Here is a 23633-nt window from a genome sequence, read left to right as displayed (position 1 = left end):
TACACTATAAAATGTATGATTCTTTTAATGTGAAAGAGTGAAGAGTTACAGACAGCATGATGGAGTCTCCCTGTTTTCTTTCAATGACAAACATTTTCTGTAGCAACCTTTTAAAATTCATTAAGGTATGCTCTGCTTCTCCCCACTCACTCCTCACCAGATGGTCCACTGTACAGCTAGATGAATGGGCCGACTCCCTCAAGAGCATGCATTCTATGTTAGCGCCAAACACACTGATCCTAGGTCAGGGTGAACAGGAAAGTTTCTACAATTAAAGTTAACACTGGCCTTCAGAGAATAGACCCTAAATCTGTCTCTTAATACCTTACATCCCTAAACTGCTTCTCATTTCTGATGCTCTTGAGTTGCTCAGATAGCAAGTGTAAGAATTTTTTATTTTTTTTTCAGGAATGCATTTTCCCCAGATGTCCTAGAAAAGTAATTACAAATTGTGCACTTCTTGCATGGGCATGACTCAAACCTTAGGCAATAGACCATAATATTATGCTAACAATTACCTCATGTGTCAACGAAAAAAAAGTTTCCAAATGGAAGTATTCAGAAAGTTTCACTCGGTCTACCGTGCAAACTTTCTTGTTATTCTGAACAGCACAACCAGGAATCCAGCAGCATAGAACAGGAATAAGCAATGTTTAAATTAAAATCAATATCCATTTGTTAAACAGTGTAATCAGTAATCATTAGTGTCTGACATCAGTCTGAAATTTGGCATGATTCATGTAATTGAAACGTAATTGAAAACAACTGTAAACTTCACACTTAATATAAGCTAATCAATCTGGCATCATTTCAGTCATTGATATAATGTAATTGCAGCCTTCGTTCATCATGTCCCTCTTCCATGCTCATAAATTCAGAGAACGCAAGTTCTTTCAGAGCATAAACTCCAGACAGATTTTGTTTAGATGTATTCCTTTCAAACTTCTGAATAGAAAAGTGTATGTGTCTGCACATTTAAATGTGAGCGCAGAAGACCAGGCTACAGTAATATCAGCAGGAAGCTGTCACACACACACACACACACACACACACACACACACACACACACACGGAAAAAAAGACAGAGGGAGAAAGACAATTTTCTGAGCTAGTGATAATGTTGAGTGGCTGATCTACAATGACCTCCAATTTAAAAAAAAAAAAAAAAAAAAGCAGCAAATACAATATAGAAAAAAGAAAAACTGATTTCTGATTCTTTGGATGGTTCTCAAAATTATAAAAGGAGACTAAAAAAAAAAACACTTGAAGTGAACGATCATTTTCTGCTTGATGTAGAAAATGTCAGGATGCTTCTCGTCTGTAAATCCTGAGTGATTATCACTGAAGTGCCCAGTGTGACTCGGATGATTTGCGGAAAACGGTGACATTTCGTGAGCTTTGATAAGCCTTTCAGAATAAAAGTGCATTTTCACATGCATGCTCAGTTCCTCTTCATATAATGGAGCATACGCTAATATGTGCAATTCTTTAAACAACCCTGACCTTCTTAATTTCTTCAACATACCTCTCTCCATTATCTGCGTTCTTGACCCTCAAAATTGCACTATAACCGGCGCTTCATATGCCTCGAGTGCTGCCACGTGCTCATCTCTCATCGGCCAGCGCCTTGTATGTAGTTGGCACCTGCTAACGAGTGCTGCTAATATTGCACGGCGGGCAATCAACGGCTCTTTGTGTTGAGATGGGCTACATTTTTAGGCGTGGGAGAAGTGCCGTTCCTCTTCTTACTATATTGTTGGAGTACAGACTGCTTGATGAGAAGTGATGGCATTACCCGCAGGGACATAAAACAGCTTTCTACATGAAATGAGAAATCGAGCCAATCCACAATCACAGCCAGGACTATATGTTTGGCTACGGTTGTATCACTCTCCTGAGAGAACATGTGAGTATGTGCGTATAACTTTCGGCGCTGTGCTTATATAACACCTCGCACTCCATCTCTGTTCATTGCTCATAATCAAACATATTACTATGTTTCCCAGGCATAAGAATCCATTATTTCTTGTTTGTGACTCAAGGCTATGCAGACATCAGCTGGGAGCTTTGTTCTTCTTTATTCCACCCCAGAGCAAAGCATGTGAAGGTTTCAGAGTGTAAGTGCAGGTTGTATTAGTGCTGTCAACACTGATCTTGGTGTGAATGGCTCCTCACTGGGCTTGTGAAGGAGAATGGGGGAGCCAATGCAATAGTGGCTTCACTAATATCTGCTGGGAGCAGAGCTGTCTGGAAAATAAAACTCCATCGCTACTCTAGCTGGTACAAAGATCCATCAACTTCTCATGCCAGGTAATAGAAATTATATCAACATAAAACTATTTCTCCCATTTTTTTCCCCCCATAGCTTCACCCACACCTCCATAATGGAGAGACAGAGAGATGGACTTTACCCATAGGCACAGAGGTGATAATCTAATTGGAGTGTTTTGGGGGTTTTTTTTGTCTTGGGCCTGCTCTCTTATTTCCACCCAACCTCCTGCTGTTATATATTGAAGCATTCGGCAGGGAGGACCTGAGCCAGACTGACATGGTGTATAAATAACAGTCACGGTGACAAGAAAACAAGTGTAACATACACCATCTGGCTCTCCACTGGTGTCTGGAGCACAGAGGGAGGCTATACTTGTGTGAGTGTGAAGAAGTTTACAATATAAACAGCCATTTGTAACCCAAGCGAACACATGTGGCTTGGCATCACCACTTTCATGGATGCATTAACTGCCACAGTTCAGTTAGCTGGAACTCTATTCCTTGTTTGCTTGATAGCTGATAGTTCAGCTGTACAATTGCTGGAGGCCTCTTGACAGATGCTGTTATCTTAAAACCATACTAATCAAGAAGAAATACAGTACAATGTTGCCATAGTGCTTTTTCAGCGTACACGTTCCAGGAAAGGAAAGTTCTTGAAAGGTCAGATAAGTGCAATCTTGACTGTATTGATCAACCCTACTGTAATCAAGCCAGTGATTGTGGGGGAAAAAAGATGAGAAAAAGATTTCCCCACTCTTCCTCTTTTACAGATCGATTCTGTAGCTGAAATGAGAATTATTAATCTGTGAACGGCTGAAAAGCAGATATTAATCAATATAACCTTTGCAACTAACAACCTTATTATTCCTCAAAGCCAAACAAAATGAGATTTCGTCCACGCTCAGGTCTTGTTATTATGACTAGTAGCTAACGGACGTTATACAGCTGACTATTGATCATGACGTGAGGACAGGCGAACCTAGCCATGGCGTAATGAGATGAAAAATGAAAATGATTTTTTTCCTCATAACTGTGTCCCTGCTGAGAAACTCATAAGAACGCTGGTCTCTTCTCATTTCTCTCTCTCTCTCTCTCTCTCTCTCTCCCCATCCCCCCTTATTTCTTTCTCTCTCCCTCTGTCTCTGTCAACCTCTCATTCTCTCTATCATCCACTGTCTCTCTTTTTCTATCCTTCTGTATCTCTCTCTTTCTTTCACTCTATCCCTATCCCTATAACGCTTTCCTTTCCCTCTCTCTACCCCTTCTTTCTTTCTATCTATACATCTCTCATTCCCTCTTTCTCGTATATCTTTCTACCTGCTCTTTCTCTCTCCATTGCCCTTTCTCTATCCCCTCTTTCTCTTTCTATCTTTCTTTATCCCTTTCTGTTTCTCTTTCACTCAATCCCTATCTCTATTTCTCTATCCCCTCCATCCATATCTCTCTTTCCGTCACTACCCCCTCTCTCTGTCTCTCTTTCTCTATCCATATACTTATCCCTTTATCCCCCTTCTCTCTGTTTCTCTTTCTATTCGTACCTTTATTTTATTCTTATCTCTCCCCTTTTTATTTGTCTCTCATTTTCTCTCACTTTCTTCTACCGCTTTCACTACCCTCTCTCTTTTTATACATATCCCTATATCTCTATCTCTCTACCACCCATCCATTTCTGTTTCTCTACTCTGTCTGTCTGTCTTTTTCTCTCTATCCATATCCCTTTCTCTCTGTCCATCTCTCTTTTCTTCTCCATCCATATCCATCTCTCTCTCTCTCTCTCCCTCCCTCTCTCTCTTCCTCCCTCCCTCTCTCTATCCCTCCCTCTCTCTCTCCCCAGCTCCCAGAAGCATTAACTGCTCTCAGCTCCTGGACACTGGAGTTGCTCTGTCCCTTGCCTCTCATTTCACCTCCCGCTCTTTAGTGATTCTGACTTGTCTAATTGCTTGCACAGGGAAAAGAGAGAGCCACTGCTGTCGCTGTTCAGAACAGAGCTCAGCACGGCCCCAGCTATTTAAAACTCGCAGTACAATTTGGCATTCAGAGCAAAATTTTCAATAAGTATGTACACCCGAGGTTATGAATGTTTGCTGACAGACTGCGATGAGGTCTCAAAATAAGATATAGCCATACTGGAGTGTCAACACAAAGGAAATTAAAGCTGAAATCTCACACTGGACTGAAGGCATCTGTGTTATTTAATAGAAGCACAACATTTTTTCATAGCCGTCAAAGTTGAATTTCAACTATCTGATACTCTGTGTGCTCTGTTTTATAAAAGAGATTTCCTGAGCCTGGGAAAATGGTGGTTTTCAAGGATTTTTTTATTCAGGTCAGAGGGTTAAAGCCATGAGGTTGTTCTTCATACATTTACATTTCTGTGCTTTAGTAGATGTAGTGATATTAATCTTAATTAGTTTAATGTTGATTCTCTGTTGACCCCAATTAAGTAAATTAAGAACCAGGTCCCAGTGTATATAGATAGATAGATAGATAGATGTGCCATTTTGAATGGAAGCCTTAACTGGAAGTAATCAAATGTTTAATCATGGCTGTAATGCTGTCTTCTAGCAGCAACACATAACTGTGTATTAACATAGTAGAGTAGTTGTGCAATGAGGTTTAGCCAAACTATATATATAAATGACCCTAAAAAAACTATATAAACAATCACCAAAGAAACCAAATGAGTGTCTATTTCTATCTACTTTCCTTCATTTCTTTCTATTTCTATCTATTCCATTTAGACTGATGCCTCTACATTTGAAAGTGGGCAGATCTGCTTGGATGAGACTCAAATAAGCACATTTTTATTACATAAATCTTTTTACTTCTCAATTTTACATTGAAGTTCTTTTTTGGATACATAATTTGCCATGTTTTGGCTTTTACTATATTACTATAATTAAGAATATAGCACAAGCAAGAGTGCAGTTATACTGACTATCGGCATGGCTGTGATTGGGCCATAGGCACAAGCCCCCAGGCCATTAATGGTGCATCCTGTGAAATTGGTTTTGCGTCTTCCTTTTCATCTTCATCTGATGAGCTTTCAGTCAAAACTTATATTCATTTAAAAAAAAAAAAAAAAAAAAAAAAAAAAAAAAAAAGTATTATTTGCTATATCCGCTGATGATGTTCCTAACTCTACTACAGTAACAGTTTCAGTTAACTGTTACTAGAAGTGGAACTTCACATAGTGAACACAGACAAGCAGAGTGATACAAAGAGTGAAAAAACCCAGTGCAGTTAACGTACCAATGCGGAACTAACTGATAATAATATAGCTAGAATTATAAATTAACCATGTGAAATTCTCGACTGTCACGAATCGTGACGGAGCAGAGATAGGACGGTTGCAAGTGCAGTATGAACAGTTATTTATTTAAAAGAGAGACAGGCAGACAAATCCAAAACGTGATCCAAAATGTAATCCACAAACATGCAAGAGGTCAGGCGATTGGCAAACAGGCATACACGGGGCAAGGCAGGAATCTAGGTCGTGGTCACGGAAAACAGGGTCGATAAACAAAACGAGAAACAAACTATGACGAGGAACTGGAAGCGGATAATCCAGCGCGAACTAACTCTAAACATGGAACGTGACTATGACTACGATACGAACTAAACTAACTCTATGATAATCTTCCGCGTTGTGTGCTGGGAGGCGCGTGGTATATATGCGGACATGATCAGCGTCTAAACCGCTAGCAGCTGAGAGCAATACAGACACACGTGAAATCCCAGCCAATGACAGAGAAGGGAGGAGACATGACAGAAACATAAACAAAACACACGTGTCCAGATGTCACTACGGTCAACAACGGAAAAGCAGGTGCTCACGCATTCGCGCTTAGAGCACTCTGTTTCAAGGGGGAATCATGACAGAACCCCCCCCCCCAGGCACTTCTCCCAGAGTGCCATGAGTCATCCCATTTCATTGGCGGCCCCGGCCCCCTGGGCTGAATGTCCCAAGCAGAGCCAGGAAACTGCACGGTGTTCTTGGCGGCACAGGGAAGCGGAGTGACGTCCCTGGCTGAACAGGGAGGCAGAGTGACGACCACAGCCGAGCAGGCAGGCTAAGTGAAGTCCTCGGCGGAGCATGAAGGCAGAGCGACATCCACAGCCGGGCAGGCAGGCTGAGCGAAGTCCTCGGCGGAGCATGAAAGCGGAGCGACGACCACAGCCGGGCAGGCAGGCTGAGCAACGACCTCGGCGGAGCAGGGAAGCAGGGTGACGTCCCCAGCTGAACTGGAAGGCAGAGCGAAGTCCCCTGTAAGGCCAGGGAGAGGAGCGTGGGTCTCCGTGCGGCCAGGGAGAGGAGCGTGGGTCTCCTCGAAGCAGAAGGGGGGAACGATGTTTGCCATGGAGCAGGAAGACTGAGCGACGACCTCAGCTGAACAGGGAGGCTGAGCGACGACCTCAGCTGAACAGGGAGGCTGAGGCTCTGAGGTCACCAGGTGAACCTTGGGCATGGGCGGAGCTTGGGTGGCCGTGTCAGCAGACTCGGGCGTGAGCAGAACTTGGTCGAACGGTTCTTCTGACTCTGGCGTGAGCATAACTTGGTGGGTCAAGTCATCAGACGGGAATATGAGCAGAGCTTGGTTGTTTGTTTCAGCAAACTCTGGCTTTGGCAGAACTTGGGTGGTCGTGTCGGTAGTCTTGGGCGTGGGCTGAACTTCGGCGACCGGGTCGGTAGACTTGGCGTGAGCAGAATTTGGTTGTTAGGCTTAGATATTAGCGGAGCTTGGTCGACTGGATCAGCAGGCTTGGACGTGACCTCAAGAACTTGAGACTTGACTTGGACCTCAGGGACTGGAGACTTGACTTGGACCTCAGGGACTGGAGACTTGACTTGGACCTCAGGGACTGGAGACTTGACTTGGACTTGAGAGACCGGAGACTTGACTTGGACTTGAGAGACCGGAGACTTGACTTGGACTTGAGAGACCGGAGACTTGACTTGGACTTGAGAGACCGGAGACTTGACTTGGACTTGAGAGACCGGAGACTTGACTTGGACTTGAGAGACCGGAGACTTGACTTGGACTTGAGAGACCGGAGACTTGACTTGGACTTGAGAGACCGGAGACTTGACTTGGACTTGAGAGACCGGAGACTTGACTTGGACTTGAGAGACCGGAGACTTGACTTGGATTTCAGGGACTTGAGACTTGACTTGGACCTCAGGGTTGAGCTCTGGTGCTGGAGCCTCCCTGTTGACCTCTAGCTGGAGCTCGGCAGGTGAGCCCACCTCGTGGGTCTCAGGTTCGAGCTCTGAGGTCACCAGGTTAACCTCCGGCTGGGGCTCTGCATGAGTTTGCCTGTAGTAGTGGGTAAACGGCAGGGCAGGTTTGCCTGCCAGACTTACCCCCCCGAGAAGTTGTTCTAGCTCGGCCCTCGCCTCCAGACTCCCGAACCGCATCATGAATTCCCCCACAAACTGTTCTACACTGTCCAGGTTCCTACAGTGCTTATCCAGTTGGAGCTGCACCCACTGATGGGCCGGTCCAAAGAACCGGGACCACATGAATCGGAGCCATTGCTTCTCCTCTGGCTTAGGGTCTAACAGGCTGGCAAAATAGAATTGACAGTCTACCAGAAAATATTCAGGGGCACCGAAAAATCCATCAAATGGATCAGGAAGCTCCATAAATGTCCATTGTGGGAAGTGGACTGAGTCCATAGCGGGGACGGTTGGCGTCGACTTCCGGGTTCTGCGTTTTCTCCGTTCTCCTGCTGCATCCATGTTTCGGTGGAAGATTCTGTCACAAATCGTGACAGAGCAGAAATGGGACGGATGTAAGTGCAGTATGAACAGTTATTTATTTAAAAGAGAGACAGGCAGACAAATCCAAAACGTGATCCAAAACGTAATCCACAAACATGCAAGAGGTCAGGCGATTGACAAACAGGCATACACGGGGCAAGGCAGGAATCTAGGTCGTGGTCACGGAAAACAGGGTCGATAAACAAAACGAGAAACGAACTATGACGAGGAACTGGAAGCAGATAATCCAGCGCGAACGTGACTATGACTACGCTACGACCTAAACTAACTCTATGATAATCTTCCGCGTTGTGTGCTGGGAGGCGCGTGGTATATATGCGGACATGATCAGCGTCTAAACCGCTAGCAGCTGAGAGCAATACAGACACACGTGACATCCCAGCCAATGACAGAGAAGGGAGGAGACATGACAGAAACATAAACAAAACACACGTGTCCAGATGTCACTACGGTCAACAACGGAAAAGCAGGTGCTCGCGCATTCGCGCTTAGAGCACTCTGCTTCAAGGGGGAATCATGACATCTACAGTATATCTTAATTATTATATTTAAACCAAAGGAACATTTTGTTACATTGTCCATTTTTTTAAAATTATTTATTTATTTTTATTTTTTTGCCATTTTATCCCCAATTTGGGAACCTGCCTACAGGCTTGGGAGGGTTACTTTAAAAACGTATTCTGTTACAGTTACAAATTACTTAATAAAAAATGTAATCAGAAACATAATCCAAGTATTACAATATGATATATAATATTTTTGGATTTCTTCAAGGCCACATACATAAATAAAGTCAAGAGAAATGCAATATGATCTAAAATACTTTTAGTTAGAGCTTATTTTAAGCTTAAAACATGTTCAATGTTTGGATTTGTTTTAATAAAATAAATAAATAAAAGATCACTGTTCCTGATGCGGGTAACATTACATCACAAAAGCTAAGGTGACCATATTCTGGTTTTCCAAAGAGAGGACAACTTTTTTTTTCAAAACAGTGTTACTATGAATGCAGACTTTAATACATTGAAAAAGACACAATATTAACATCAGAAACAACACACACACACACACACACACACACACACACACACACACATATATATATATATATATATATATATATATATATATATATATATATATATATATACACACAAAATTGGTTTCATTCTGCCCATGTTTCACATTTTTCTTTCATTATTTTGAATGTCCATGGAATAAAATAAAATATCAGATGTCACGAGTGAACCTTCAGCCACACATTTGAATGACCATGTAATACAAAGTAATGTGAGCACATGAAATTAAAAATTACCATAGGTGGCCATGAGCATTGTTTCGACTCTGGATAGCTGTCATTTGCTGCTATTGTCAAGCAAATATTTGATGCCGTACATAACAGCACTTCACCTTCACGCGCTCATTGAGAGTAGGCTAATGGATGAGATGCAGGAATTTGGCCAATTTTTTTAATAAGCGACCAATTGGTGTACGAGAACGTGGGAATAACGTAGAGGGGTTAAAACAATGCAAATATGCGCACACCATAAGCACATCATAATGAAACTAAAGCCGAATCCCGGACATTTTCTCAAATTTAGATGCTTTTTTAAGGTCCAAAAAAGAGGACATGTCCAGGAAAAAGAGGACGTATGGTCACCGTAACAAAAGCATTTCAGAGAACAATTTGGGTTAATTTCTACCAAACTTTTTTTTTTACTTTGCGCATGTACCAAGAGGTTGCTCATGTGAGCCATGACTGGCAAGAGAGAACCAGAGCTATAATCAAGCACCTGTCTATATTGTGTTATGTCAAAAGATTAATTTCTTTGGTTTTTAATGAAAAAAAAAATGTAATCCTGATAGTATTCTCATTTTTTTTTTACAAAATGTACTATAACGGATTACAGTTACCAGTTTTTTGTATCCTGATTATGGAACTCTGTTACTCCCTAAGCCTGCCTGCGCATTCCTACTTACTAGCTAGCTCTCCCCTATCATATAACAATGATCAACCACTGAGTTTGAAGGCTAACACCAAGACATGTGAAGACAGCCAAACAAATAATTTCAAACTGCTTCTCATACTGCATTACCAGGCAGCGTACCATAAATGGAGGAAAGTGCTATCTACCCTCTTACTCATATATTAGCTTACAGATGCTGACAATTGGCTAGTGTTACTGTGATTGACAGGGGGAAAGAGTATGCCATCCCACCCACCTAGAATGATCATTTTACTCCCTTTGCACCCAGCCATGGATGGCTTGTGGTATCTGCGGGATTCTTCTTGTGATCTTTCAACAATCGGGATTTTCTTTTGCACCAATCAGAAGCATTACTTTGTTCCTTCGATGTATAGAACAGAATTCATTTGTGTTAATTTTTAGAATGGTTTCTTAAATTGTGTTTTGCAAACTGATAACCAGAACCAGAAACAAAATCAGAGAAAACATTTGTCTTTGGCCCCTCTGTTTACCTTGTGTCTCTGTGCAGTACCTTGATGAGACGGATTATAACTCTTTTGATACAATAACCCTTGGTTGCTTGGAAACATGATGTGAAGATATAAAAACAAACAAAAGAGAACACGAGAGAGACACAGAGGTCTTCTCTTCCTCACTGCTCATAAACCTGAATCAACCATGTAAACAGACCAAAGGTAAGTATTTACTCTCTGTTATGCTTTTCTGACGGCCCACTGCCACATACAAATTACTTCCCAACATCCCAGACACTGGGCTATTACAGCCAGGGGTCAGTTTATATTTGGTACTAACAGTCAGCTTCTCTGAAATGGAAGGCAAACACATGCTGTGGCCTCTGAGACATGGCGCTGGGAGCTGGGCATTTGTCTGGTCCGTAGCCTCTGATAGCTGTCTTTGATACCTGCAGGAAGCATATGGAGGGAACTGGGCTGGGCAGGAGATAACTTGCTAGCCTGAGGAATCACTTTTGAACAGCAGGCTAATGTGTCCTGTCAGAGAGTCGCATTCACAGGGAAACATAGTGCTTATCACTGAACATCACTCTGCCTGTTCTTGCAGTGATAAATTAGCCATTAAAGGCATGGCATCAGTATTAAGCAACAGATGATGCATCCTGCTCTGGCAGATGACCTTTCCTGAAAATCTCCTGTCAGCAAGAGAGAGAGATGGAGATATCTGTAGAGACTGAAATGCCTGTAGATGATGTCTAACTGCATGCTCAAAACAAAAACAGGTCAAAATAGGAGCTAGAAGAACCTGTAGTTTTATTTTATTTTCTACCATCTTGAGAATATTTAAGACTTACAGAAATCAAGTCTCCAGTCCAAAAAAATGAAAAATGTTTTAGAGTTTGTCAATGGCAATTATTGTGAAATTACACAAACATGGCAGCACAGTGGTGCAGCATGTAACATTGCTGCCTCACAGCTCCTGGGTCCCCATTTTGATTCTAAGCATGGGTTACTGTCTTTGCAGAGTTTCACATGTTACTCCTACTAGGCATGAATGAATATTTGAATACATCTGCGATGGAGTGGTGTCTCACACAAGTTGTATTCCTGTCTCGCTTCCAGTGTCTTGACCAGGATACAGAGGTTACTGAAGCTGAATTGACAAACACAATTACTGAAAAAAACATTTTGTTTCCATTTGTCTTGATTAGGGTTAGAACACAATGACACAATCTGTATCTGTTACATGTCCCAAATCAAAGTCAAACCCAGCGCATCACACGGCAATGGATAAAAACGAAACACCGTTCCTTCTGGAAACTACCGTGCAACATGTAGCAGACAGACATGGACGAGGACACGGACGAGGACTATAATACAGCAGTAAATATGGACAATAAATGCAGACAATAATACAAATATCCATATCTGTATTCGGATTTAAGCCAAAAATGGGGCCGTGGCCCTAATCGGACAGATTTATTACTTTATCTACTGTATTTTTAAATTAAATATGTACCCTATGATTTGTGTGTGGTACTGGTTTTCAATCCCTTTCTTGCATTTATTATTTTTGTTTGTACCTGCCCACAATATTTTCAAATGAATTTACTTTTGAATCTGTTTTCATAAATATAAACAAACACTGACCAGGCAGGTACTCAGGATAATGAATGAATGCTATAAATGCAAGTTAATGAAATCATTATTTCTCTTTCTTTGTGCTGCAAGCTTTATATCTGACAATTGAAAAACAGTGGACTTCTATTCACCCCTATTTGTGTCTGTAGTTGTTTTTTTCTTTTAGAACACATTAACTTTTCATTTTGAATAATGTGTTCATATTCATTACATTCCCAGTGTTGAGAGAATTAATTGTTGATACATGAAATATGGCAAGGGATTATACAGGAAAATACTGCAATTGTGCATACATTTAGTGTCATTTGACTGAATTTTCATCATGCTCCTCTTGTGCCACAAACCAGCGAACAAGCTAGAATGATGAAATCCTCCTGCCCTTCTCATGAATGTGCAGTTTACATTCCCCCTAACAGCTGTTCTCCCTAATAACTCCTGTTTCTAAAGGGAAAAACAGAAGAGATTGGATTTGTATGATGACTAATTTCTGTGTACTGACAAGAATATTCTGGCAGCACCTACATATATTTTCCTGCTCTCTTAATGCCGACGTATATTGCAGGGAAAAGTTCTGATGATGTATTATTCTTAAAATGTAATATCCGTAGGCTAGATAATTACAGTTTAAATCATAATGTGGAACAAGTTTGGAATGAGTCATCCAAATGTTCCTCTTTTAATGGGATCTGAGTGAAATTCATGTCTTGAATCACGTTAGCATGTTCAACCATACTTCATCATGTCAACGATTTATTCGGAATATGCTTTCAGCCAAATGCTTCCTGTAAGGAACAGTAGTTACTACACAGAGGGTGGGAAGTATTGGAGATAGAAGAAGATTTTCAGCACTGTTCCAACAGTAGTAGCAAGTGGATCAAGAAAATGACAAGAACTTCTCTTAATTTTATTCTATAGAATAATGATGTTTTTGATTTGATGAGAAGTTAAGGCACATTTAAAGGGCAGCTTCTTGTAGTTTCATGTGAATAATTTCTTCATTTCTGTGCTGTTGTCTTTGGATAATTTTAGCAATGCAGATTATCTGGGGGTAAAAAAAAGAAAAAAAAAACCTGGGGCTTTTGTAGCACATTTTGTAGCCCATTATCTGAAAAAAAAATTGACTAATAATAATCAGAGGTTTGTAGATTTTTATCAGCCAGTGAAGAAAAGGTCAGAGAAGCTAAACAATAGAACACAATTTGAGAAACACTTGAAATTTCTGATGGATTTTCAGTGCAGTTCTAATTCAGTACACTTCTCTGGTAATATGTGCATAATACCTGTGGCAGCGTAGCTAGTGATAACATTCAAGGTGACTGCATTGTCATTTTAGTGTTAATCTAAAAATTATAATGCATGATCATCATCCAGTGCAACATCATCAAGTTATTTTGTGTAACTGTTTAAGTTTGTCTGTTTGGCCATTTGGTGAACCACCTTTTGTGTTTTCATTATTCAATGTCTCCATTTTCTCCTTTGTCAAACATTAAAAAACATGCTACTCTTTTCTCAACTGCCATTGCCTTTTCTCTGTCAGATAGTAGTTCACACAGTAGCAGCAGCAGTCTAGTAGCTCGTTTTGAGTGGTAATCTTGTTCAACTGCGTTCACAGTGTGAGACTCATTAAAATGTCCAGACCAACTACATCTCAAGAAACATACAAAAGATCTGAAACACACATTTCTGAAGTTCGGACATTATCCACGTCATTATCCCCGTTTCCCTCTCCCAATCTTTGCAGTATATTTTACAATAGAAATAGTTGTGTACAGACACACGGTCTACACTTACACTTTGCCTTTGTTTGTGGAAATGTATTAGATTTCATTCTGCTTATTTGCTATAAAACAAGATCTTGTTGTCCACTGTTTTTTAAAATGTAATGTGGGGACCTTGGAAACACTGTCATTAACAGTCCTATCTGCTGCGCCTCACATGAGCAGGGGGCAGCATGATTCTTGCCCCAATGGGCCTGTGTTAGCACTTATTGCAGTTCCCATTTTTGACCACTAGACCAATAGTTAAAATTAACTCTATGCAGCTAAATGGGGCAGTGCGCATCTTGCCTCACAATTGCACAACATCTCGAAGGGTGAGGAAATCAATGGAATATCTGCTTATATCTGGCAAATAGCATTTTTTAAAAATTGTTGGTGACTCAAAAGAGGTACATAGCAGTTCAAGGAAATGTATGTAGTTGTGAATGAGGACATTGAGTATTGTAAAGTAGGCTCAGGTGATTGTTGATACATTGCCAGAATAGGAAGTGAAATGTTTCTCGGTGCAACTTTTTTGTTACCCAAATGATGTTAATTATTTAACAGCCCGAAAAAGAACTGAACCATGGATACCCTTCCCTCCGGAATGAAGCTCCATATAGCTGGTCCACAGCTATTATCATCAAAGAATGGAGTAAAGTTGGCAGACGCAGCGTCTCCAATACAGAGTACTTCTCCACTCCTTGCATACAAGACGTTGTGTGGCCGTGAAGTGAGCCGAAATTGTTATTCAACCAATTGCTCAAATTAATCTTAATTGAATTTCTGTCTGGGGTCATTAAAGAGTCCCAAAGTAATTGTATCTTTGTGGAAGAGAATTATTAATGTACAAGTAGGGCTAAATCTGCATGCTCAGCACAGATGGGAGCACCAATAAATTCACACTGGTCAGATCAGCTCACTCTATTATACCCGAACAAAGGTTTGGGAAATTCCTAAAACCATAAGAATAGAGTCTATGATAGGAGTCTACACAGTGCTCTGATAATGGTTATTAATTTTTAATTCACTGGTTATATTTCTATATAAAGTGTCAAAAAAATTAGCCATGTGTATGAAAACTGAGTGTGTGAATTGTCAGATCTGATTTTTCAGGTATTGATTGATTTTTTTTTTATGTAACATGTCTGAAAGGAGTTTCCAGTGTCAGCTCTGTGTAACCATCAGATTTCCACCACAGGACAGAGGAGATTTAATTTTCTACAATTTTTTCTTTTTTTTCATCAACTTGGATTTAGTGATTTGGCGGCCCTAGGCAAAATATAGGAGGCTCCCATTTCAGTGTTTTAACATCAATATTTAAATTTTCAGCATATGTTATTTAACATTAATAATAAAAACATATATATAATTAGCATTTTTAGTGGGCTCTTGACTGGTAGGTGCCTATCATCGCCCAGTACTAAGTCTGCCTCTTGCAGTTAATATGAGTAATAATAATATCAGTGATAACAGGAACTATATTGTCTTATGAACAATTCCCGGCATTACGTGATTACAAAGCATGACGTGATTCATCAATAAAATAAAACATTTCATTGTTGGCAAATTGCTGTGGTATAAGTAAGTCATTTTAATTCTCTATCCTGTACTACACATGACAAGACAATCCACAGAAATTGGGGGATGTCTTGTCATATGTAAATCTATGTCAGAGTAAGTGATACTATTAGTGTTAATAATGATTATTAAAATGTTTTTCCCCACATAAGTATTCAAATAGTGTTCAACCACACACACTTTTCTCTTACTATCCTTGTGGGGACCTTCCACTTAAATCTAGCCATAACCTTAACCTTAGTAACCAAAACAAAACCACAGGTCTCTCTCTCTCTCTCTCTCTCTCTCTCTCTCTCTCTCACACACACACACACACACACACACACTTGTAAAACAAAACAAAACAAAAACAAACAATTGTCCTCATTTTGCATTGTGCTCACAAGATTCAATCTGTCAATTCTAATCCTTGTGGGGACATTTGCTTCCCACCAAGCTATAAAAGCATGCCTCCACCACACACACACACACACACACACACACACACACACACACTATCTATTTTCTTCTTGCCATAACACTCCTCATCGTCTATAAATATTTCAGTGTTGTCACTCAAATGCTATTGATCTAGCTGGTAATTGTCTTTATTAAGAAACATCTATCAAACACAGAGTTTTCTGATGCCTATAGCAGGCCCTAAGGATAAACAACTTCCCTGTCTGGTGTCTTTTTAAGTCCTGAAAGACAATGCTCTTTCCTAGTGAAGTGGGGTGCCATTGAAACCCTGGTGAAAACTTTTAATTAGGTTTCTGCTTTCCCCAAAGAATTTTATACCTCATTACACAGATTGGTATACTGTACGAACCAAGTGCTTCATTAACGACCATGAAATGATTGGTTATGTCATGGCTGATTGTGCTATCACTTTCTGCATATTTGAGTCTTTCTTTAGGTGTTACAATTTAAGCTATGTGATGAAAGTGTCACTTTCTGAGCTGCATATGATTAATATATATATATTTTAAAAGCTACTCATACGTGAGAAATGAGTATTATTCATGGGTGTGTTAAGCTTGGTCATACATAAATCTACAGGAAATGCAAAGACAAGCTCATTCATGCGTATACATCAACTGGACTACTCATCTAAACCCTGCTGTCTTTATACCAGTGATTCATGCTTGCTAATTTCTAATGAATGCATGCCCCTGGTCATCTGAACATCCAAGTGCAGAGATTTCTTGCTGAGAAAGCAGGCATTAAAGGTACAGAAATCCCTTCACGTCCTTTAAAGAATCTAAAGGGCAGTATATAATCAGCACTGGAGTCCCTCTCTTCTCTTCTTCTATCTCTCCACATGCTCCAGGATTTCACTTATTCTCCCACTTAGACATAAATCCAGCTGTGAATGACTAACACTGTCTTGTACCAGTAGGAAACAAGCTGTCATGAAAACTGTTTCAAGTCAGTTCCATGCAATATTTGAAGTTTTTCATTCTGCTGATTTTATTAAGACTCTTTAATGTCTTCTCAGAGCCAACTTCATGGTACGCCAAGTTAAAATGGAACGTAATTAGTGTTTCACTCCTGTGGCTCATCTCACAGGCCAGTCGAGAATAAGCTGAAATGCAGAAAAAGATGCAATTTTTTTGGTTGTGCCTTGAACATTCTGGTTCCTGGAACTCCATCTTATTGACCTGTCATTAGGAATTCCATTGCTGTCTCTTGAATAGTCAACATACCCCCTTGGACCCTTAAGCTTGTCCAGAGGATCTCTATCTTTCAATCTCTACCATGCACAAATTATTTAAGCCTCAGCAATTATAAATTATTCAGCAATGCATGTGCATATGTGTGTGGAGTATAGCACACTAATCAAATGGATGCTTCACTGGGGAAGCATTAAACCTCAGAAAATCACTCTATAGTGAGAGACATGCTTTATGTCACATAATAATGAATAAAAAGTGATGTGATGGTAAAGCATTTAATCTCTAGCAAATATTCTTTGACATTTCTTTATCTATTCATAATCATGATCATTTATAATGCATTCCTGAGATATAGTTGACATGAACATAGTCAAAGGTGTTAAAAGTACACAACTTGTTTATTCAAGCAAAACTGCTGATCTAAATAAATACAAGTAAAAGATAAAGTACTGTTACATATTCTAAAGTGAAGCAGTGAAGTATAAAATCTTACGTTTACTTAAATATTAAATAAAAGTATGAGACAGATGGGCTGGTTTGTGTATTTCTATACTGCTGATATCTGGGATTTTCACACACAACAGTCTCTAGTGTTTACTCAGAATGGTGCAATAAAGAAAAGCAGTTCTGCATGTGGAAATGCCTTGTTGATAAGAGAGGTCAACGGAGCATTGCCAGACTGGTTCGAGCCAACAGAAAGGCTACAGTAACTTAGATAACGACTCTGTGCAATTACGGTGGGTAGAAAAGCATCTCAGAATGCACAACACATCGACCCTTGAGGTGGATGGGCTTTAACAGCAGACCACATCGGGTTCCACATCTGTCAGGCAAGAACAGAAAGCTGATGCTGCAGTGGGTACAGGCTCGCCAAAACTGGACAGCTGAAGAGTGGAAAAACATAGCCTGGTTTGATTAATCCTCCATTTCTGCTAAGGAACACAGATGGTAGGGTTAGAATTTGGCTGGTGGAGGTGGTGTAATGGTGTGGGGAATGATTTCTTGACACACTTTGGGCCCGTTAATACCAATCAATAAACGCTTGAATGCCACAGTCTATTTGAGTATTGTTGCTGACCATGTGCATCCCTTCAATTCCTCAATTTACCCATCTTCTAATGGCTATTTCCAGCATGATAATGCAACATGTTACAAAGCACAAGTCATCTCAAACTGGATTCATGAACATGACAATAAGATCAATGTTCTTCAGTGGCCTTCCCAGTCATTGCAACTGAATCCAAAAGGACACCGTTGGTATGTGGTAGAACAGGAGATTCACAGCATGAAAGTGCACCTGAAAAATCTGCAGGAATTGCGTGATGCAATCATGTCCACATGGACCAAAATCTGACAGGAATGTTTCCAACATCTTGTGGAATCCATGCCCTGTAGAATTGAGGATGTTTCAAAAGCAAAGGGAGGCCCTACCCTGTATTAGTTTCCCAGATAAAGTGCTTAGTGAGTGTATAAAAAGTGTATTTAGCAACAGACCAGTTACAGTGATGGGTATTACGTCTAATTCTCATTGTAGTATACAGCAATAAACATAAATGTCAATTATTAAAAATGTTGTACAAGACAATTTACCCTGGGACCTACTAAGAAAAATATCAAGCATTTAATTTCTGCAGCAGTTTAATCTCTCTTGACTCTCTAGCACTAAAAAGCTCCACTGTTAGCTTTCTAGCACTACAGCGTTTCCCTTTTTGCTTGGTCCTATTCCTTTCTGGTTGCTTTATTTTCTGCTGCTTTCTGAGGCTGTTTTGTACAGTCCACTGTTGGCAAGAGTGCAAAGGGAACATTTGGTCAAGTGTCAGTAAATATATCAATAGCTGTATTCCTCAGCTTATCTTTTACTCCACTGAGCAAGCACTTTGCTTCCAGTTGATTTATGGCTTAGCCTTGTGTGGTCTGGGCTGCTCCTGATTGGTTAATACTGTCAAACGTTACTAAAAGCTTTTTATTAAAGTTACTAAAGTCTTTTATTCCATAACAGTCACAGAAACATATTTTGCTCAGAGCATAGTCTTCAGATTCAAATTCACAACAATTTCTAACATTCATATATGACTGGCATCCTGACAGTCCATGTTACTGATGAATAACAAGTTTCTCCGGATGGCAGGCTAGCACTTTGGTGTGTGAGTGTGTGTGTGAATGGGTGAAGGAGAAACAGTGTAAAGTGCTTTGTGGAACCGCTAAGGTAAAAAAAAAAAAAAAAAAAAACCTATATAAGCGCAGACCATAACCAAACCAGATATTTTTCTAAATGTCTTTCAAAATGTCAAATGACTATTATATTGAGGTACCAATAAGAAGAATGTACTACCATCAGTGTTGGGGAAGCTACATATAAATGGTAACTTATCAAGTTACAAGCTATTATTTTAAATAGCTAAACTACAACTAAACCACACTTGTTTTAAAGCAGCTAGCTACATTACAAACTACTAAGAAAAAGTAGCTATCTACACTGAAGCTATTGTATAAGCTATAGAAAGTCAAGGCAACTTTTCATTTTATTGTTCAGCTAATTTATGCACAAAGCAAAATTTACATGGTTACAATAATGTATAGTTTACAGACAAACGTATCATTTTCTATGTGAATCGTTCATGCTTATAGACACTAATAAATGTGGCCATGGATGTTCGATAGTTATGTTTTGATCATTAGAAGAATAAAGAGAAAACTGGTTAAATGAAAAGGAAAAATGCTGTCTAGCATTTAGTTGTATTATACTGCTACTTCACTGGAAAAGCTACATTATTTTGAAACTTGCTCAGCTACTCACATCTACTAAAAATGAACATAAAATGTAGTATAGTGGTATCACTACTCCCCAACATCGACTACCATTTGCATTTATTATTAACACAGAAATATTTTATTTATATTTGCATATTATACATACATTTTTCTTACAATCAAATGCAGATGAACAGTGAAATCTTCAGACACATTTTAGATTTGTTACTCTGTATAACAACGCTGGAACAGCTTCTCACATTTCTGAAACAGCATGCTCACAATTTCTTGGTTTCAATAAGCTGTGCAACTTTTAAGAGCTACACATTTCAGCTTTCCTGACAGGGTGACATTTTCTGCCATCATGTTCTTGCTATAAATCCTTGTACCCTCTAACTTGTTTTTCCACTGGAAAAGATAGTGTGATGTTTCCTTTCTTTATAAAACGTGATGAATTACATTTAGCACCCAGCTCAGAAATGCTCATCAGTCTCAGCGGTACCCACGTGACATAATCAAGTATGTGTTTAACAGCAATCAGGGCTGACCAGCTGAAAATCAATACCAGATTGTCAAGGCAGGAAAAAAAACAACAAAACATTAAGTCTATAAATTGATAATGTTGGCTAAATGTCTCAAAGGATTTGGGGTTGTTTTAGAGGTATTTCTTGAGGAAATTACTATAGTCATAGATCACATCCACAACCCAAATAGTATGATATATAATTCTGGGAATAGAATGATATTAAGGCATGATATGATACCAGGGTTCCATTTTGTCCTGTACTGAAGGAGAAAAAAAAGAGTCTATTCATATTTAATAGGAAGCAAAGATGAGGAACTTTAGTTTTCATCTTCTTTGTACCCTATTCAATTCAGACCCATGAGATTCAAGTTAATAAACAAGATGGATGATGGGTATGCTGTGAGGACTAAGGATGGATTTGAATAAGCCATGTGAAATGGTCTAATTGGGAACAAAACGCAGACTATTTAACTGGGCTCTCTACCAACAGACAGCCTTTTTTTTTTTTTTTTTTACTTCCCTGTAAACGGGTTGGATAACAGGCTTTAGGTTTATAATTAGTATGTTGAGGAGCACTTGAGACACACTAATACTGAATGAGGACCAGGCGAGGTAGACGCAGGCTTACAAATCTAGATCTAGCCATGATTCTGAGTCACACTCAGATATCAGAAACTTATAGATTTCATGAGATTCTCTTCAAAATGTTTTGAAAAGAGCTAGAGGCAAGATGTATGCAAGTGAGAACTTCTAATAAAGAGTAAAATCCTCCCACAATGGCTCCCATCTCTACAATTTTTAATCATTGCATTACCTCAGGCCAATAATTTGTTTTAAAAAAATCCTCAAAGGTCTGAAAACTGAGAAAAGTATGATGAGCTGTAATACAAATTCATGTCTTTTTTTTGGATCCTTTGGCCCATAGAAGTGCCATATCTATTAAAAGCAGTAGACAGTAGCAATAAACCATTTATCCAGTAGTTAGAAAGTCGATCAAGTTAATGAGTACTGCCTGCACTGCAGATCTCTCTGGTAACAAAAAGTTGTGACATCTTTCTTTTCCCTTGCTGGTAGACTGTAGAGGCACGGCATGCTAATTGTCACGAAGGAGGAGAGCTAAAGACGGTGATTAAGCCTGCAGACGAGACGTAAGTATTGCGCTCTGTACATAGGGAGTCAGCCTGGGGTTTTCTCCACCGTCATCTATTCTATTCACAAAGCAAATTGCAGGCCAGAACAGTGCTGAACAGAAATAGTTTCGCAGACAAGATAACAGTCAATTACAGCCGAGAACAATCAGCCCCTGTGAGAAAGAACAGGAGGGGAGGAAGAAGTGAAGGACAGAAAGGAAAAAGCAAACGACAGAGCTCCAACGCCTAGACAGCCGGAGTTTATCTGTCTGTAATTTATATTTGCTATGGGCTAAATGGACTGTGAAGCAAGCCTTCCTCTGGGGATGTGGATCATTTCCCGATTTATGGAGGACGATTGCAGTGTGGTGTTCACTGCTACATATGTACAGCGAGTGGGAGGTGGTGGTGCAGAAGGAGACAGGTGGAAGATGCCTTCTGGCCTCATTGATGTGTCTCCTTGCCTCACATTCTGTCATACACGCACCAATGGCATCAACACAAGCCTGTTAAATGCATATGCAACAAAGTAAAGCAAAATTACTGCACTTTATAGTATAAATGCAGAATAATGGACTAATTTAATATTGCAAGAAGAAGGGTTTTGTTTAGAGTTTACTTGTGGATTTTTTTGGTCTCATAAATCAATTCAAAGCCACCACAGGATATCATCTAAGAGAGAGCCTCGAGTTATCATCTGGGATGATATGTGATTTGGTTATCTGATAATAGCGCTATTTGACACAGCTTCCTATGGGTATTGATTAGACTGTCTGCACACATGCCATATCCATTCCCAATTACTGTAAAGCCCTTGGGTGGTGTAACGTTTCTTTTTTGTGATAGTTCAGTATGAATGGAAGCTGGAACAAGCTAATAAAGGAAGCTTTTCAGAATATAGGGCATTTTTTGGTTGTTTTTGGCCTAGGCCTGAAGCAAGTGGGAGTATGATGAAGAAGGTTAGGCAAGCTAGTAAAAACAGGATGTCTGAATTAATGATCAAAATCTAGCAGAAGCTGTGTAATATGTAACATCACTCCCATTGCTGATATCCTATGTATTGGCCTGATGGTCATGTGCCTGTACAGAAATTTAGAAAAAACAAAACAAAACATGCGAGCAGGCCAGGTGGAAAATTTGCCCCAGTTCAGCTGCCAGCTAACAAATTTTGGGCACCTTGCCCAACATATTTACCCCTCAGTATTAGGAGTGTTTAGAGCTTGTGCCACATAATAAACCCTGAACTATTTTTCTGCAAGATGCAATTTTTGAATCTTTATCAGTCCTCTTCTTAATTTCTGAATGACGTGAGTGGTTTTTGATTTTGTGTGTAACTGGGACAATGATTTGGTTTATTCTCTCTGTTCATGTGTGAACAAACAATCTCTTTAAAAAAAAATCATATGAAGTGGAATATACTGTACAAGGCTGATGCGGTTTGGTTTTTTCGAATTCATATGAATGAGGTCATAACAAAAGTTATTGCTAACTACAACCATAACTCTAACCTTCATGACATTTAATATGTATTGAATTGCACAAATTATTATGATTTTGCAAATGTAAGGAAAACAGAAGACAATGGCAACTATTCATTCATTCATTTTTAAGTAACTGCTTTATCCTTGTCAGGGGCGTGATGAATCCAGCAACACTAAGTGCCAGGTGAGAACCTTGGATGACACACTAGTCCATGGCACACTCAGGGCACCATGCACACATTTACACAATCGTTCAAATACAGAGGTAATTTACAGTAGCCAGCATGTACCAGCATGTTTTTGAGAGGTGAGAGGAAACCAAAGAACTCACAGGAAACCCACATGGACACACAGAGAACATGTGAAACTCCACACAGAGAGTAACTTGAGCTCTGGATCAAAACAGAGACCCTCGAGCTGTGAGGTGTTATTACCCACTGCACCACCGCAGCAGCAACTAAAGAAAGGCAAATTCATGGGCTGTGTGAGTTCATTTTTTCAGCATCTGTTCTTTAACATTATTTGAATAATTCAAAGCAGGCCAGTTGTAGAGGGAGACACTCCCAATAGCTTACACAGTCCATGAACACAGGAAATCTGTAGGGGCTTCTGCTG

At 39.8% G+C, this 23633-nt stretch overlaps 1 protein-coding gene across 1 annotated transcript in view; it reads left to right on the top strand.

The window, feature by feature from the left end:
• Positions 1-10636, top strand: part of dntt (deoxynucleotidyltransferase, terminal) — a 152407-nt gene extending 141771 nt beyond the window's left edge. Inside the window, exon 12 of the transcript XR_008385610.1 lies at positions 10553-10636. The gene's annotated coding sequence lies outside the window, so the exon portion shown is untranslated. The remainder of the gene's footprint in view (positions 1-10552) is intronic.
• Positions 10637-23633: the final 12997 nt, after the last annotated feature.

The sequence above is a fragment of the Ictalurus furcatus genome, chromosome 3 (genome assembly GCF_023375685.1).
Source record: "Ictalurus furcatus strain D&B chromosome 3, Billie_1.0, whole genome shotgun sequence".
Taxonomy (NCBI): Eukaryota; Metazoa; Chordata; class Actinopteri; order Siluriformes; family Ictaluridae; genus Ictalurus; species Ictalurus furcatus.
This window is presented reverse-complemented; position numbering and strand designations above follow the sequence as displayed.